This window comes from Bufo gargarizans, chromosome 4 (assembly GCF_014858855.1).
Source record: "Bufo gargarizans isolate SCDJY-AF-19 chromosome 4, ASM1485885v1, whole genome shotgun sequence".
NCBI lineage: Eukaryota > Metazoa > Chordata > Amphibia > Anura > Bufonidae > Bufo > Bufo gargarizans.
Window position 1 is genome coordinate 524,557,312 of NC_058083.1, and position 19,036 is coordinate 524,576,347.

A 19,036-nucleotide genomic window follows, 5' to 3' on the forward strand; every position below is an offset into this window, starting at 1 on the left:
CAGCTGGGCTCAGCAGCAGGATCTCTGTGTTGGGATCTGAGGCTTGGTGCCAGATTGGATGGCTGAGACCCATGGGCCGAGGAAACAGGCCCCCTAAAGCCTGCCCTGGACTGCTGGATGCAGAACTGACATCAAGGTGACTTGTATTATATGAACTTTTAAATTTTTGTGAAGTAACACCAAGACTGCAAAGTAACGCATTGTTTTGTGCATTTGCCTCAAGTGTGAATAAACATTGAAGTTTTGCGTTAAGAACTTGTCTTTTGCCTCTACTGCGTCCGCTTACCCTATCTACCAGAGCAAAACCCCACAATTGGTGGAGGATGCGGCAAGCGAGGTGCGGCAGGCGTGATCCCCGAAGTATTGTTGTTTTTCATTTTTGCTCCAGGCACGGTTGTATGTCTTGCATTAAACCCGCTAAATTTCAACCCGTGACCCTCGACAAAATGGAGGCCATGATAAAGGCTCTAGTGGAGGCTAACCAGCAGCAGTGAGAAACCAACCTGCAACAACGGGAGGCTAACAGGCAGCAGCAAGAAACAAACCAGCTGCTGTTACTACACGTGATGGCTATACAGACGACAGGAACATCCCAAAGCGTCCATGATGTCCGTGAAAGCGGTCGGTGCAGCAATCCCCAAGAGGACACCCTTAGATGATGTCAAAACCTACCTGGCGATGTACGAGAAGGTGGCCACAAGTGAGAAACTACTCCGAGACCTGTGGGCTTTGGACTAGGACTACCAGAAAGTAAAGGGTGAGATTTTGGCAAGAATGGGGGTGAATGTGTTGGTCCGGGCCCAGCGGGTACATCAGTGGGGCTTTAACCTGGATGAGCAAGCGAGACCCCAGTATTATGACTTATTTTAGCTCTTGCCAAAGTGGCTACAGCCTGATGTACTGAGTCCCACGGCTATGCTGGGTCGATTATTAGCAGATATATTCTGGAGGGCTTTGCCACCCCCTCTCCAGCACTGGATCGGCCAGGTGTCTCCTAGAAATGCCCTGGAGATGGTGGACCTGGTGGAACGCTATGAGGCTACTAAGAATCTACAGGGGGGTTCTTTTGGGAGGGGGGAAGTCAAACCCCGGAAATCTCCACCCCATGCCTGGAGATTTGAGCTGATGAAACCCACCCAGGATGTACCCACTATGGGCCTGGCTCCGTTAGTCTGCTGGCAGTGTCAGGAGCCTGGCCATGTAAGGGCTGATTGTCCTCATCTGATTAAGCCCATGGACACTAATTGTAGTTACCGTCAGTCGCTATATGGCAGGAAACTGTGTGCAACAGGTACCCCAGAATCTCTAGACCACTTGTGCCAGGTGGAAGTGGGGGACACTTAAACGGAGGCGCTGCTGAACTCAGGGAGCTTGGTGACCCTAGTAAGGGCTACCCTAGTGCAGTCCACTGAGTATACTGGCCGGAAAGTCGGGGTGATGTGCATCCATGGAGACTTAAAAGACTACCCCACTGTGCTGGTGTCTTTAATCACGGTAGCCGGCAGGTGGACCCACGAGGTGGCAGTCGCCACAAATCTACACTATGAACTCATAATAGGGAGAGACTTTCCGGGCTTCCCGGCCCTATGGCCGGTTGTGAGAGTTACTGATACCTGTGAGTCAGGGGTAAATACATGAGATAGGCCTTGTTCAGGAGGAAGGCCAGAACCCTGGTAACCTGAGGCCGAAGGGCCAGCAGTAGGGGTGACCGCCAATTCGGTGGAAGAGGGGGAGACAACCCAGCTGAGTGTAATGGTGGGAGATGTGGAGGACTTGCCACTGAGTTAGCAGACCTTAACGTCTCCGGGGAAAATTTTGGTACAGCACAACACCGGGACCCAACCCTATCCCAAGCCTGGGAGAATGTGGTAATAATTGATGGTGAACCACAACAACCTGGGGCCGAGTCGATGTTTCCCCGTTTTCTGGTTCATCAAAATATGCTGTATCGGGTAAACCAGCTGCGGGGTGAACATATTGAACAGTTGGTGGTGCCCCAGGCTTATTGCAAACTCGTGTTAGAGTTAGCCCACCAACATGTTCTCAGGGGTCATCTGGGAATGCAGAAAACACAGGACCGGATATTACAACGGTTTTACTGGCCAGTGTGTTTAGAGAGGTGGACGAATTTTGCAAATCTTGCCTGACCTGCCAAACAACTAGCCCCCAGCACCTTTTCCGCAGTCCCTTAGTATCTCTCCCAATCATTGGGGTACCGTTTCAGCAAATCGCTATGGACCTCATAGGCCCCGTATCGAAGTCCGCTAGAGGACACCAACACATCTGCAGCGTCCCACTACGTGTGTGTGGGCACTGCTTAAAAGCACTTTTTGCTTTGTTATAAGCACTAGGTTGTCATGTATAATTTTGCATTTGTATCTGCAAAACCCCCTGTTAACAGGCCTATTAGGTGCAATTCATAGATACCACCACTAGATGGGGATAAAGTTCAGGTCCTATATATACACCTAGGTCAGGCCTAGTTAGGCAGTCCAGATCCTATTTGGAAAGATGTAGTCAGAGGAGAGAGCAGATCTGAGTAGTTCAGATCAGATTAGTGGGAGGAAAGGTAAAGTGAAGACTTCATGACACAGATTAGTGAGTGGAGCCAACTTCGCTAGTAGGTAATACTCAGATGTGAGGCGCAGAAGACCGTTTTCCTTCTGTAGCTGGACTATAGACTTGCATCCCTGACCAGTAGGAGAAGAGTTTGCCTCCCTGGAAAAGAAACAAGCTTTCCTAAGGAATCATCGGTGATAAGAGCCATTATTGAGGGCCACAGACACCTTTGCATGGTGGAGGTTTTATAGCATTAGGCAGCCACACCAAACTTCTAAGAGACAGTTGAGTTTTCCTGTCTAAAATATTTAGCTTATAGGGAAAGACAAGGAATAGGATCCAAAGCATCTAAGGGAACCAGGTACACCTAACCGGAGGCGGTGCCACTGCGCCATACATCGGCCAAACTTATAGCTAAAAGGTTAATGGAGATGTTTTCCTCAGTAGGGCTACCTAAAGAGATTCTGACTGACCAGGGGACCCCTTTTATGTCCAAGGTCATGAGGGAACTCTAAGTTGCTGCACATCAAACAGCTGCGGACGCCGTTTATCATCCGCAAACTGACGGCCTGGTAGAAATATTTAACCAAACATTAAAAAACATGTTAAAAAGAGTGGTGTCTACAGATGGGAAGGACTGGGACCTTCTTCTGCCCTATCTCATTTTCTCAGTGCGAGAGGTGCACCAGGCCTCTACTGGGTTCTCACCCTTTGAACTGCTATATGGCAGACATCCTCGTGCTCTGTTGGACATAGCCAAAGAGGCGTGGGAGCAACAACCCACACTATATAAAAGTATTATTGAATACGTCACCCAGATGCAGGAACGTACAGAAACAGTGTTGCCTCTTGTAAGAGAGCATATGGAGGCAGTTCAGCTATCTGAAAGTCGGGTCTATAATCGGCAGGCTCAGGTCCTGGTCTTTAACGCGGGAGATCGGGTTTTGGTTCTGGTACTGACCGTGGACAGTAAGTTCCTGGCTTGGTGGCAGGGACCCTACGAAGTAATCGAAAAAGTTGGAGAGGTAAACTACAAAGTACACCAGACAAGACAGCGAATGCAGGAGCAGGTTTACCATGTGAATTTACTCAAACCTTTGGAAAGATAGGGAGACCGATACTGACGACAGCCCGCGGCCGAGTTCTCTAGGGGAAGAGGTTCTGGCCCCTCGATCTGATGCAAGGGACGCGGTTGCCACAATGAAGAGTGCTGACAGCTTCTCCTCTAAACAAACTCAGGAGGCCAGGGAGTTCGTCAGCAGGAACACGAATGTGTTCTCAGACCTCCCCGGACGCACTTCCACAATTCAGCATGATATTTTCACTGAGCCTCAGGCAAAAGTCCGGTTAAAACCATACCGGGTACCCGAGGCTCAGCGACAAGCCATCTCGGAGGAAGTGCAGCTAATGCTGCAACTAGACGTTATTGAGGAATCTAAAAGTGAGTGGGCCAGTCCTATAGTTTTAATACCCAAACCGAACGGGATGTTACGGTTCTGTGACGATTTTCGGAAACTAAATGAGATTTACAAATTCGATGCGTATCCCATGACCCGGGTGGATGAGCTTATTGCGAGGTTAGGACAAACCCGGTATTTTTCTGTTTTGGAGCTCACCAAAGGGTACTGGCAGGTACCCTTGACGGAAGCTGCCAAAGAGAAAACTGCCTTCATCAAACTGGAGGGGTTATACCAGTATAAGGTGTTACCCTTTGGTCTGCATGGCGCCCCCGCCACTTTTCAACGACTTATGGACATTGTGATTCGTCCACATTGTCGGTACACTTCGGCTTAACTGGACGATATTGTCATCCACAGTTCCGACTGGGAAAGTCACCTACCCAAAGTGCAGGCCGTAGTGGACTCCCTTCTGAAGGCTGGACTAACCACTAACCCAAAAAAATAGAGGCGATACGGATTTGGCCCAGACCTGTCATCACTAGGCAAGTAAAGTCGTTCTTGGGAATGGTGGGCTATTACATGATGTTTGTCCCCCACTTTGATACAGTGGCCGCGCCATTGACAGGGCTCTTAAAGGGACGCAAGTCAGTGATGGTTCGCTGGGATAATCAGGCAGAAGAGGCTTTTTCCACTTTGAAGTCGGCCCTGTGCGGGTCCCCGGTTTTGGTGACGCCCAACTTCAAAAAGGAATTTATAGTACAGAGCGATGCCTCCGAAGTAGGCCTCAGTGCTGTACTGTCTCAGGAAGTCAACAGGGAGGAAAATCCCATTGGCTTCCTCAGCCGTAAGCTCACCCCAGCGGAGACCAGGTACAGTATAGTGGAGAGAGAGTGCCTGGCTATTAAGTGGGCATTCGAGTCTCTCCGTTATTATTTGTTGGGGAGGATATTCCGCCTGGTGACTGACCACTCCCCTCTCAAGTGGATGAGCCAGGCCAAAGACAAAAATGCCCAGGTCACCAAATGGCTCCTTTCCCTTCAGAACTTTAAATTTACAGTGGAACACAGGGCAGGCCGATTGCAGAGAAACACGGATGCCCTGTCCCGAGTACATTGTCTCGCGAGTGTTCACCCCCTCAGGGTTGAACAAAGGGGGGGGGGTATGTGACACAGTGAGGGGAATGGTCTGGAAAAAAAAGGTATTTTCCTCCCAGCAAGGGCTGATTTGAATCCAGGTGGGGTCAAATACAGAACTGGATTTTAATTGCCGGGCCGGGTTTTTGGCAGCACCTGGCTGTCCTTAAATAGGCAGCTGGGCTCAGCAACAGGATCTCTGTATTGGGATCTGAGGCTTGGTGCCAGGTTGGAGGGCTGAGACCAATGGGCCAAGGAAACAGGCCCCCTAAAGCCTGCTGTGGACTGCTGGAGGCAGAATGGACATCAAGGTGACTTGTCTTATAGTGATAAGGGGCAATATTCGAATTCGCGAATATGTGGTAGAATATTCATCATATATTTGCAAATATTCGTATTCGAGATTATTTTCATGATTACAAAAAATCGGCAATGTAAAAATCAGGGAAAGTGAATTCGTAAGAACACATGATTCCTCCCTGCTTCTTGCTTGTGGGCCAATGAGTCATTGGTCCCCAAAGAACTTAAGCAGGAAGAAATCATGACTTCAGATGGAAAAAAGTTACAAATATTCTAAAAAACAAATATATAGCACTATATTCAATACAATTACAATTACATTTAGTAATGGATTCAGATTTAAAAAAATAGATTTTTACAAATAAATATCACACTATATTGTACATATTTGAGAATTCTAGCAAGCCAACCCAATAGGAAAGTTGCCTATAACCCGCCCTTACTCGTTTAACGCGCATATTATATTGCCGATTTTTCGGATAAAATAAATTAAATAATAAAGAATATTCTCATTCACTACAGACTACAATATTGCAGCCTTCTCACATTGGCCCACAAGGAAGAAGCAGGTAGGTAATAGATTCAGATAAAAAAGACGAATATTAGTTTTTAAGAATATATATCACTATATTCTAAATATTTGCGAATTCTCGAACTGCCAATATTCGCGATAAAAATTCATAATTCGAATATTCGCGTTCAACACTATTGTCTTATATGAACTTTCTGATTTACCTCAAGTGTGAATAAACACTAAAGTTTTGCGTTAAGAACTTGTCTTTTGCTTCTGCACTGCGTCCGCTTACGCTATCTACCGGAGCGAAACCCCACACCCTCCAATGCTCAGGTGGTCCACCTCCTGACCCATGACACAATATTATTTATGGTTTTTCACCTTTGGTCAGACCATACACATTTATCAGACTACATTTGCGATTTACCCTGAAGTCCGCAGACACCGACTCTCAGTGCTCACAATTAGATGAAATTCTTACTCCTCATACACTGACCTCTCCATAGTGTGATTTATAGATGTCATACCATGTCCAGTCATATCCTACCAGTAACTCATTTAGAGATGGAAGATTTATGGTGGAGGTCCTGGAGATGATCCCATATTTAGGCACAAGATAAACCTCTAACTCTTCTTCCCAATGTAGAAGACTAGGATGTTTTATCCATCGAACATTAATATGGAAGCCATCGATAGTACAGTCTGAGTAGTATGATCATTTATCAAGGAGCTGCTCAAATCTATTGATTATTCCACATGTGGAAGGTTTGCAAACACTCGGGTCTGAGTCTATTGACGTCACGGCACTTAGTAATTATCTGAGATGACACGGGAGGGCAGAGATATCTTGGATGTTCAGGATCAGTCATTAGCACCTGGTAGCAAGTAAATGAGCTTTTCACATATGGATTATCTGTTGATTTAATTCTTAAAAATGCTGCACTCGAAATGGAAACAATCTTCTGGTAAATGGTTACTATAACACCTATTGCACATGCTGTAATTTTATTTCTCTGCTCATGCGTCCAGTTTTCCATCTGTCCCTGAATAAAATAATTTAAAGTGTTTAGGGCCTACAGTACAGCCGCCTACGTACAATAATATAACTACTGAAATACTGCTTCTATGTACAAGAATATAACTACTATAATACTGCCTCCTATGTACAAGAATATAACTACTATAATACTGCTCCTATGTACAAGGATATAACTACTATAATACTGCCTCCTATGTACAAGAATATAACTACTATAATACTGCCTCCTATGTACAAGAATATAACTACTATAATACTGCTCCTATATACAAGAATATAACTACTATAATACTGCTTCTATGTACAAGAATATAACTACTATAATACTGCCTCCTATGTACAAGAATACAACTACTATAATACTGCCTCCTAGCTGTGAGGACGTGTGTAGGTGGTTCTCCTCATGTCTGGAGCTAGCCCAGGGAAGGGCCTCCCTGGGCGGGGAACTTCCCCAAGCAAGGCCCAGGCTTCCAGGCCTCCACTGGGAGGAAACTCCCAGGCTTTCTCTAGTATGGATACAAGTCCAAAAGTGAATTCTGTGACAAGGAATGGCCAGAATGGAGGAAACACCAGCGCATTAAGTGCAAGTAAGAAAGATGGAGCAACAGTTGTGGTTCCAGAAAGAAAGAAGGATTCAGCCGCAGTGAGTACAGCTAAGAGATGTGATGTGAAGCAGACCTCCAGCCCAGCCATGCAGCGTCCAGTACAGCATAGTGACCCCCAAAAGGTATCTTCTGTGAGTGTAAATCCAAACCTGCAGGCTGCACAGGAGGTGAGACAGGGCGCAGCACATGCGTCAGGTGTGCAGCTCACCCCTCCAGCACACAGGCAGCGGAGGACATCTCTGGAGAGGCTGACATTACAGCAGAACCTGCAGCAGTGTGAGGTGGTGACCATGGCATGCTTAGGCCGCACCAGGTCTCAGTCTGGAGGTGGCAGCAGCAAAAATGATGAAAGATCTATGGATGTGGCACAAGAGAGATCTGCAGAGAAATCTGATGGAGGCTCCAGGTCTGCTGAGTTCAAACAGCCTGAGAAGCTGCCCAAGACTGGATCCCAAACGAGAGAGACCCGTGCACCTGAGCTGCAGCTAGCAGAGGAGATCCCTGCCCTGGTGAGGAACATGGAGGAGCTGATGGGACACAAACAAATGCTGCAAATGGAGATTGACTGTGTCTACAAGCTAAAGACTGCAAATCCAAACTGTGCAGCCGTGTACGATCGTAAGCTACACTCACTCAGCTTAGAACTTGGTGACCTGGTGAAGCAGATGGACATTGTACTGGACAGGATTGGACCACTTGCTGAGTCCTATAGGAACCAGGAGCGTTTTGCCAGCCAAGGCCTGAACTTTGAATCTGTTTTTTCTCCTGCTGAACTGGATTCCAGTGTTACCCCTGAGGAGGCCCAGCAAGCGACAAGACCTGTGCTGCAAGCCGCAAAGTTTTCCTTTCAAAAAGGAGAGATTTATAAACAGGACAGTGTACAACAGCGGCCACAAGGTTCTGCAGCTATCCCTGAGGAGACACATGGACCTCAGACACCAACACTACAAGTCCCAGGAGGCACAGTGCAGCAGGACAATGGACATCTATCCGTACATCCAGGTGATGGGGTGGCAGAGCAGATCTCTACTGCTGGGGCAGAGACTGGGGGTGATGGTGGACATGTACCTGAGGGGTCAGTGTCTGGGGGAAATGTACAGTCTGTATGGGAGATATCTGAGGATGGCATAGAGGTGGACGGGCTGGAGGAATCTCCACAGAGTAATGAGGGTGATTTTCCACCTTTACCCTCAAGCACAGAAGGTGTGAGTGGCCCCCCTAGTGCAGACACCCCCCCAATAAGTCAGGGCCCTGAACCCCGCCAGGTTCCCCCCAGTAATGCCTGGAGCCGTGGTGCTCCATCTTTGTCCTCCGGCGCTCACTATACAGGTCAGGCCTTTAAAAGGAGGAATGTAGTGAGGTTTAAACATCGAGGCGCCAAAGAAGACCTCCCAGATCGGAGGCTTGTGGTCCGAGAACTCCTGTGTCGCCAGATGGGGTTTGTGCCAGCGGACATCTTGGCAGTCATTAATCTACCAGATAGACAGGGCTATGACATCAGCTTTAAGGTCATGTCTAATCTGGATAGATTTTGGGCTAATTTCCCTAGGTTCAGGGACACTGACGATTGGAGTAAATTTATTTTTATTCCAATATCCAAGCCAGATACCGTCACGGTTAATATCATCTTCTGGAATGAAGCCGTCCCTCCCCAGGACATTGTTGTGTGGCTCAGGAGACACTGTGACATGGTCTCTGATCTCACCAAGAACCGAGATGATGATGGTATCTGGACTGGAGGGTGGAAGGTTTTGGTGAAGCTGCGCCAGCACAATAATGTCACGTGGCATCTACCAAACTCCTTCTTCATTGGGAGAGAGAAAGGCGTCTGCTTCTACCCAGGTCAGCCCAGGAAGTGTTTTAAATGTGGCAGAGCCGGTCATGTCGCGAGTGTGTGCACTGTGGTCAAGTGCAATCTGTGCAGTGAGGTCGGTCACATAAGTGCAAATTGTCAGAACATCAGATGTAATCTATGTGGTGCGATGGGTCACCCTCACAGAGAGTGTCCGGACGCATGGCACAATGTCTGTAAGGAGCTTCCTGATGAGGAATTATTAGAGGTAGATGCTGTAGAGGAGGAGGCCTTAATGTCAGGGTCAATTCTGACCACACAAGAAGTCCAGCAGGGATCAGGTACTGCAGCTCCAGAACATGAGGTCCCAGATACTGCACAGGGGAGTATGGAGGTTGTCCCTGAGGGCCAGCAACAGTCAGAGGTAGCCTCTTCTTCATCGCCAGCAGTATTTGAGGAAAGTAAGAGCAACAAGAGGAGGAAAAAAGACAAGTCCTCCCGTAAGCCTGAGTACAGCATGGCCGAGAGTGTCAGGAAGAAAGTCCATAAGGGGGCAGAGGTTATGGTCATATCAAATAGGTATGAAGTACTGTCAGAATCTGAGGGAGATTATGAGAGAGAACTGAAGAAAATAGATGATGAATGTGAAGGGGACACTGAGGATCCTCCGACCAAAAGGAAACCCTATGCTGTAGAGTCCCAGGTAGAATCAGACATGGAGACTGGTGGTAAGCAGGGCAACTCCGACCTATGATGATGGGTATTACCTCGCTGCTCTTTCTTTTGTGTTGTGTAATGATGGCCGGGTTCTCTTTAAAAGTGCTTTCCAGCAATGTCAATAGTATTAAAGTAAGAAAGACAAGGCACATAGTGTATGACCACCTGAGATCTTTTGATGCAGATGTCATCTTCTTACAGGAGACGCGTCTGACCACATCAGGACTTCTACGTGAGGCTGAGAGGGAATGGAGGTCTGGTCCTTCTTTCTGGTCACTGGCTGTGGAGCCTTATGCCGGGGTTGCTATATTGTTCACCACCAATGATGTGACTGTACATAGACTGACAGAAGTTATTATGGGTCGATGTCTGGTCCTGGAGGTCACAATCCATGGTAGACGACTCCGGCTCATTAATATCTATGGTCCACAGTCAGTGGCGGAAAGGGTCCAGTTATTTAACGAGGTTAAGCCGTATCTTTTTACCTCTGTCCCAGTGGTGTTGGCTGGAGATTTCAATGTCACTAGGACATCGGGTGACAGATCCTCTGGCCGAGCAGTGACCAGGGACTCCAAGGTCCTAAATAGCATGATCCAGCAGGCAGGCCTCAGCGATGTGTTCATACAGGGTGGTAGGAAGCCAAAATTTACATACTCCTGTGCTGACAGAAGAAGTCGCATTGATATGGCTTTTGTAAACCCTACAGAAGTGGTTAGTGGGATGTGTGAGAAAATTGTCCCTTTCTCTGATCACTTGGCCTTGTCATTCTGTTTGGGATCCATGAAGCGTCCAGATGTTGGTAGAGGGCTATGGAGACTTAACTCCAGTCTCCTGGAGGATCCTTATGCCCAGGATTGTGTCCACTTTCTTTTTCAGCAACAACTAGAGAGAGTGGACTTTTATGATAGCATGGCTGACTGGTGGGAGGACGTCAAGGAGGAGATCAGATCCCTCTTGAGGAGACTGTCATTTAAGAAGGGGAAGAGTAAGTACAGCCAGTATCTCAAGCTGCGGAAAGAATTGGAGTCACTGTATTCGGCAGATGGGGGGGACCAACAAAAGATAAACCGACTGAAATCTGAGATAAGGCAGTATCAGTACAGCAGGTACACCTCCCTGGTTCTGGAACGAGATTATGGTTCCTTAGGGTCACCTGATCCCTTTGAGAACTGCCGGGAGCGTGTAGTAAACAAGGTGGTCACAGGTCTCACTGACTCCCAGGGTGTTTTGCAGGAATCTCGGGAGGGTATCCTGGGGGTGGTGAGATCTTACTATACTGACTTATTTCAGAAGAAGGTTTTGGATAAAGAGAAGATGACACAATTCTTGGAGGCAACTCCAGGCCCTGATACTCATGATTTGGACTTCTCTCCTTTAACAGCAGAATTAACGGTGGAGGAAGTTAAAGTGGCCATTGATAAATTACATCTGAAGAAGGCACCAGGTCCGGACGGTATTACTGCAGAATTCTATAAGAAATTCAGAGACCACTTGGCTCCAATCCTCGTGGACGTCTATAAAAATTGTCTAGAAAATCACCTGATGCCTCCGTCCATGAGGGTGTCATCGCTAATTCTGCTTTCTAAAGGTAAGGAGCCTAGTGACATCAAGAACTGGAGGCCGATTGCCCTCTTGAATGTCGACAGGAAAATTCTGGCAAAAATCCTTTTCTCTAGATTAGTCTGTTTGTCCCGGGCACTGTTGGCAGGCTGTCAGTTTGGCACAGTAAAAGGGCGGAACATCTCTGGAGCAGTCATCTCGATAAGGGAGATGTTTGAGAGATGTAAAGCTCTGAGGTGTGGGAGATATGTTGTTGGTCTTGACCAGGCTAAAGCCTTCGACAGAGTAGACCACGAGTATCTATGGGCCACTTTGTCAAAGTACGGTATTCCGGGACAATTTATTGATTGGCTGAAAACCTTGTACAGAGAGGCAGAGAGCTTTCCTCTGGTCAATGGTTGGCAGGGTGGCACGTTCAGGGTTGCGGCAGGGGTGAGACAGGGTTGCCCGTTGAGTCCACTGCTGTATGTGTTTGCCTTAGACCCGTTCCTGAGGTCGCTGCAGGAGTGTGATTTTCAGGGGGTGCCGGTCCCCCACTGCTTGCCTCTGAGTGTTGTCGCCTACGCGGATGATGTGACTGTGGTGATATCTGAGCCTCGTGAGGTGCAGATGTTGTCGGCAGCCATCAGAAGCTACTCGGAGGCCTCAGGGTCTCTGGTCAACCTTGAGAAGAGTCAAGCTTTCTGGACACTGGTTTCTGATCCAGACTTTGACCTGCCACAATTTGCGAAAGCCTCCACCTATATTAAGATCTTAGGGGTTAAATTTGGGAGGGACGATAACGCCAGGATAAATTGGGAGGAGAAGTTGGAAACCGGAAATGCAAAGGTTCAGCGATGGAAGAACTGGAGGCTGACCTATAGAGAAAGGGTTAAAATGCTGAAGACTTACCTGGTCCCTGTCTTCTTGTATATCTCTGTCGTTTTTCCTTTGCCAGAATCTTTCTCGGCTAGGCTCTTTAGCCTGTTCTTCCAGCTTCTTTGGGGGAACAGGTTAAACCCAGTAAAAAGAGGGATCACCTACCTGCAGAGGAGAGAGGGTGGGCTGGATATGTTAAATCCAAGGGTGTTCTTTGACTCCTTGTTCCTAAAAGTCAATTTTGGTGACCTGGACTCAGAGAACAGCTCCCTGTGGGTGAACAGTGTCAGGGACTGGATATTGCCTTTTGCAGAGTCTTGGGTGCGAGGCGGCAGTCTCAAGAGGGGTCGGTTGACTCGTGGCTTCCTCCCCCAGTACCTGAACTATGGTCTCCGGTGCTTGAGAAACTGGCGGATTGATAAAGGGTGTATTGAGAGTAAGACCAGGAAAGAGCTGTACCTGACCATATGTAGGACTTTCTTTTATATACAGCCCGCATTAAAAGACTGTACAACCGTAACCTTAAAAGAAAGTCTGAGGTTTCTTAATGGAGTCAGGCTCCCTGCAAAAATTTTTGACATTGCCTGGCTGTCCTTGCAGGGAAAGCTTTATGTTAAGGGGAATCTAAAACATCTGAGTGTCTCAGAGCGTAAGTGTCCCTTAGGATGTCAACAGGAGGAGACAATGGCACATTTTATATCTGAGTGCGAGGAGGGGCAGAAAATATGGCAGGAGGTATCCTCTAGGTTAAAGATCCCTAGACTGCGGCGTCTTACATACCCAGACATCATCTATGGGGTACCAGCCAGTATACCTGACATTGACCAGGGGACCATGTACCTGATTATTACAGTCATTAAATACTACCACTGGCATACTAGAACGAAAGTGTCCGTACATAGCGAGCCGTTCCATCACAGGCGAGCGGTGACCCTGATCCTGTCAGAGCTGAGGTGGATAAAGAACTTAGAATGTAGGAAAAAGGAGAGAAACAGGATGTTATGGAGGAATGTACATATGGTGGATGTGGACTGATCCTCATAATGGAATTGTGTTTATTACTGATTTATTTACTTTATTCTCCTTTAACAGCAATGGACTATTGTTAAGTTAAAGTTATCATCATTATTATTATTTATGGATATGTATGATTTCTGGTAAATGACCATTGTTTCTGTTCATTCAGATTGAATGTTTTGTTATGTTTGTTTATACTAATAAAAATTGCCTCCTATGTACAAGAATATAACTACTATAATACTGCTCCTATGTACAAGGATATAACTACTATAATACTGCCTCCTATGTACAAGAATATAACTACTATAATACTGCCTCCTATGTACAAGAATATAACTACTATAATACTGCTCCTATATACAAGAATATAACTACTATAATACTGCTTCTATGTACAAGAATATAACTACTATAATACTGCCTCCTATGTACAAGAATACAACTACTATAATACTGCCTCCTATGTACAAGAATATAACTACTATAATACTGCCTCCTATGTACAAGAATATAACTAATATAATACTGCCTCCTATGTACAAGAATATAACTACTATAATACTGCCTCCTATGTACAAGAATATAACTACTATAATACTGCCTCCTATGTACAAGAATACAACTACTATAATACTGCCTCCTATGTACAAGAATATAACTAATATAATACTGCCTCCTATGTACAAGAATATAACTACTATAATACTGCCTCCTATGTACAAGAATATAACTACTATAATACTGCCTCCTATGTACAAGAATACAACTACTATAATACTGCTCCTATGTACAATAATATAACTACTATGGGGGCGGAGCTTGGCCGCCTAACTGAATGGCTGCCTGTTGCTGAGCTCCTCAAACTAGCTGGCGATTAACCCCATCAAAAGCACCCTTTTAAAGGCACAAATGGGCAAAGTGGGGAGAGACCGCACCAAGGACCCTGCAGAACCCACCCAGGTCCGCTCCAAACAACCAGACATGGAGCAAAACCTGAAGAAGCAGCCCAAGACCCGTGCGGCTGAGACTCCCAAGATGGCGCCGGCGGCATCTCAACACTCTGAGGGAGAAGAATATTCAGAGGCAGGAAGCGCATCTGACATCTCCGACTACAGAGCCTGAAAACGGAGTGGAACACTTTCAAAGAAGGCGCTTCGGGAGGTCCTGGACTCCGCTCTGGCACAAGACGAGACCTAGCCGAGATCAAGGTAGATCTGCGCAGCATGGGGCAGCGGGTGGCGGAATTAGAAAATTCGCATGACGCGATTATTCGCCACGAGGGGGTAATATGCGCGGCACTTAAATCGCATAATGACTTGCTTAATGATGCCCTGCTGCGCATCGAAGACCAAGAAAATCGCAGCCGCAGACGAAACATTCGGATCTGTGGTTTCCCTGAAACTTTCGCATCTGAAGCTCTGGAGAAAATTGCATGCAAAATTTTCGCGAATATTCTGGGACCCGATAGAGCTGCGAAAATTACAATTGAAAGGATCCACCGAGCTTTGAGACCCAGGCCTAAAGGCTCTGATCCACCTAGAGATGTCGTCTGTGGCCTTCTAAGTTATGTGGACACTGCAGCTCTGCTGAAAGCAAGTAGAGAAGCAGACAGCCTTGAATTTGAAGGCACACCGATCTTGTTTTTTCAGGACCTGGCTCTTACTACACTGGCGAAACGCCGAATTCTCCACCCGCTACTAGAAGCCCTCAAGGCCTCTGCCATCCAGGTCAGATGGCTCTACTCATTCGGCCTGGCCGTTATGAAAAACGGGAGACAGATTACTATACGCTCCCCTCAGGATCTACATGCTGCATGGGAACACATGGGTATTTCACCTATGGAGATACCGTCCTGGATGCCTGCCGACCAGGGAGAGCCTATACCCTCGGCTCCAAGCTCGGCTCAGTGGAATGTTGTCACCTCGGGTAAAGCACCCAGACCCAACCGGGAACGCCAACCTCCTGCTAATTCTGAACTCCCTCCGCATCGCTGAGAGAATATGTTGCATACGGCACACTAATTGATTTTACAGCCCTCTGCAAGGGCACATCTTTCCGCGGTCACCCCACCTGTGACCTCTGATGACACCCTGATGACGTCCCTCGTTACAGCGCGAGAGAGACTTTACCTCTGCGTTCTATTTGGGACCTTGTTATCATTAAGTTTTATAGTTCACATTACCTCTCCCTATTCCCCCCCTCCTCAGAAGTTGGGGTTTAGCCAGCATCTAATCCAGTTCCCGACCCGACGCCCTGATGGCCTCTTTCTGGCCCTCAAGTGCTCTACGAGACCCCCCGCCCGATGGATCCCGGCAGACCGCCGCCATGAGAAAGGATCACCTCATCATCTGGGGCTCTGTGGAGCTTTCATTTTCATTTCTATGTGTTTTGTTTTGGTTGTTGCATTTAACTTTCCGTTTCTTTAATTGCAGATGTTTTTTCCATTTTGTCTGTGTCCTCCCTCCTCCTGATGTGTCCTTCCCTCCCTCTTCCACGCTCGACTGGTCTACTACTGTTGACATGCATTGTACCCCACTACCGCCTTGTGATGGCTGAAGTCATAGTATCTTTATTCAACGTTAGAGGTCTGAATGAGCCATGTAAGAGATCGCAAAGTCTCCATCGCATTCTTCCAAGAGACCCACTTCCGATCGTGAAAGATACCTAACCTGCCACCCAAAAAATTCAATGGTACCACAGTACGCATGGCTCGGCTAGCAGAGGTGTTAGCATAGCCATTCACAAACAGCTCCCTTTTGTAGTCTCGGCTTCTTCTTCAGACCCCGAGGGTCGGTACTTGTTTGTGAAGGGCACAATTGCTGACACCCAGATCACGGTAGCTAACGTGTACGCACCAAACAGGGGACAGGTCCAATGGCTGATTCAGACCCTTTCAGACCCTCCTTCAAAGACGGTATTGTAATTTTAGGAGGGGATTTTAATGTATCCCTAGACCCTAGCTTGGACTCCTCCTCTGGGAAATCGGCTATTACACACATACGCCTAAGGCATTTGAAACTGGCTTTGAGAAAATTAGGTGTGTTTGACACATGGCGCACTCTAAACCCCTCAGGTAGGGATTATACATTCTTTTCCCATGTCAAGTCCTCATACCACAGACTGGACCACTTTTTTCTATCCTCAAATCACGCCCAATTGCTCCTACACGCCAAGATCGGTAATATTACTCTGTCAGACCACTCCCCAATTTTTCTACATTTTTCATTGACTACCCTCCCGAAAAAAGGGAGTGGAATTGGCGCCTCAATGATACCCTTATTTTAGACCACACCAACTCCCAGAAACTAGCCTCCTCACTGACCGAGTTCTTCCAGCTGAACAATGCTGGGCACACATCTCCCTCACCACCCATTGTCTGGGAAACCCATAAAGCGGTGATCCGTGGTGAACTTATCTCCCTCGGCTCCCACATTAAAAAACAGCGCTCTCACGCTATTGCCACCCTTTTGACCCAAATTGAGTCGCTTGAGCTTGTACACAATCAATCACAGGCGCATAGTTGTGCAGCTGAACTTAGTGATGCAAGAACAAAACTTAAGAACTTACTCAATGTAACTTCGGCCAAACTTCTCCTACGATCCAGGTTTAAATCATATGCCCATGGCGATAAAGGGAACAAACTTATGGCAGCACTAGTTAAAAAACAAATACTCAGACTCCTTCATCTCTGCTATTAAAGACGCTAAAGGAACCCACCTTAAGTCCACTTCTGACATTGCGAAGGCCTTTAGCACCTTTTATACGGAGCTCTACAATCTACCACCCCCTCAGATCAGTCACTTAACACCCTCACAGACACCACGGGAAAATTCTCCTCCCTGCATCTCCCTAGCATCACCCAGGCCCAGGCTACTCATCTAATAGCCCCAATCACAGACATGGAGGCGCGGAAAGTACTGGCCTATATCCCCTCAGGGAAGAGCCCTGGACCTGACGGCTTCTCCATTACTTACTATAAAAACGTTCAAGATATCCTAGTGCCATACTTCCGCTCCATGTGTAATCACCTTCTAAACGGAGGCCAACTCCCTCCCCAATCACTATCAGCCCACATTACGATTATTCATAAAGAGAACAAAGACCACCTGAACTGTGGCAGCTATCGCCCAATTTCCCTCCTCAACACAGATGTAAAATGGTGGGCTAAGATCTTGGCTCAGCGGATCCTCCCTGACATCATCCATAGGGAGCAAGTTGGGTTAGTCTCTGGCAGACAGGGGAACGAAAATACCGTCCGCCTCCTCCATCTCATGAACTGGGCACGAAGCACCTCTACTCCGCTAGCCTTACTCAGCACAGACGCGGAAAAGGCCTTCGACAGGGTCAGTTGGCAGTACATGTCTGCGGCCCTGTCGAAATTTGGCTTCCCTGATCAGTTCATCACAGCTATCTTCTCCTTGTATTCGTCCCCCTCTGCCAGGGTCAAAGTCAATGGTACCCTTCCACCTGCCTTTGCCATATCTAATGGAACTAGACAGGGATGCCCACTCTCCCCGTCCCTTTTTGTCATAGTAATGGAAACCCAAGATCAGACAAGATCCAGAGATTGAAGGTTTCAAGATGGGTTCTTGTACCCATACCACCGCAGCATTTGCCGATGATCTGCTAATTATGACCACCAACCCTACGATTTCCTTTCCACGGCTCCACTCTCTGTTCGAAGAGTTCAGATGGGTCTCTAACTTCAAGATCAATTATAGCAAATCTATGGCCTTGAATGTATCTTGCAAATCCTATGTAGTCAAGAAACTCAAACGCCCCACCTCCTTTGCTTGGGCCCCCCATGATATCACGTTCCTAGGGATACGAATCTCAGCCAACCAAGATGACCTATTTAGTCCCAACTACTCCCCCCTACTCAAAGATATTAGAACATGCCTACAGTCCCTCAAACTCCCCTTTATCTCCTGGATAGGCAGGAAGAACTTCCTTAAAGCCTTCATAGTACCCAAACTTCTGTATTTAATACAAACACTACCAATCTGGCTGCCCCACTCCTTTTTTATGGAGATACGCAGTATGTTCTCATTGTTCATGTGGGCGGGCAAATCCCCTAGGATAGCCAACTCAATATTGACAAAAGAAAAAAGATTTGGGGGCTTTGGTCTGCCCGACATCCAAACTTATTATACAGCGTCGCTCCTAAACAGGTGCTTTTCTCTCCTCTCATGCCAACCTCCGAATCTTTGCGTACAATTGGAACATGCTCTTATCACCTATAAAGAAGGGTTTATCCTGTGGGGAATCCGCTCATGCACCCCAAATAACTCATATACTTCCCCCATTTGGAAAGGCATGTTGGTGGAATGGGCCAAACTATATTAATCCGGAGACCTCAGGTTCCCCAATATCCACCTCCCCCTGCACCTACTACAGAATTATATTCACCCCGACATTCTCATACCTTCCGGAGTCTGGAGCATACTGTCTGACCTCACCTTACAAGACATCACTTCCATAGCTGGGGACTTGGCATGGGACAAGATCCACACTCTGCCGAGGGTCAAAGCCCTCTCCT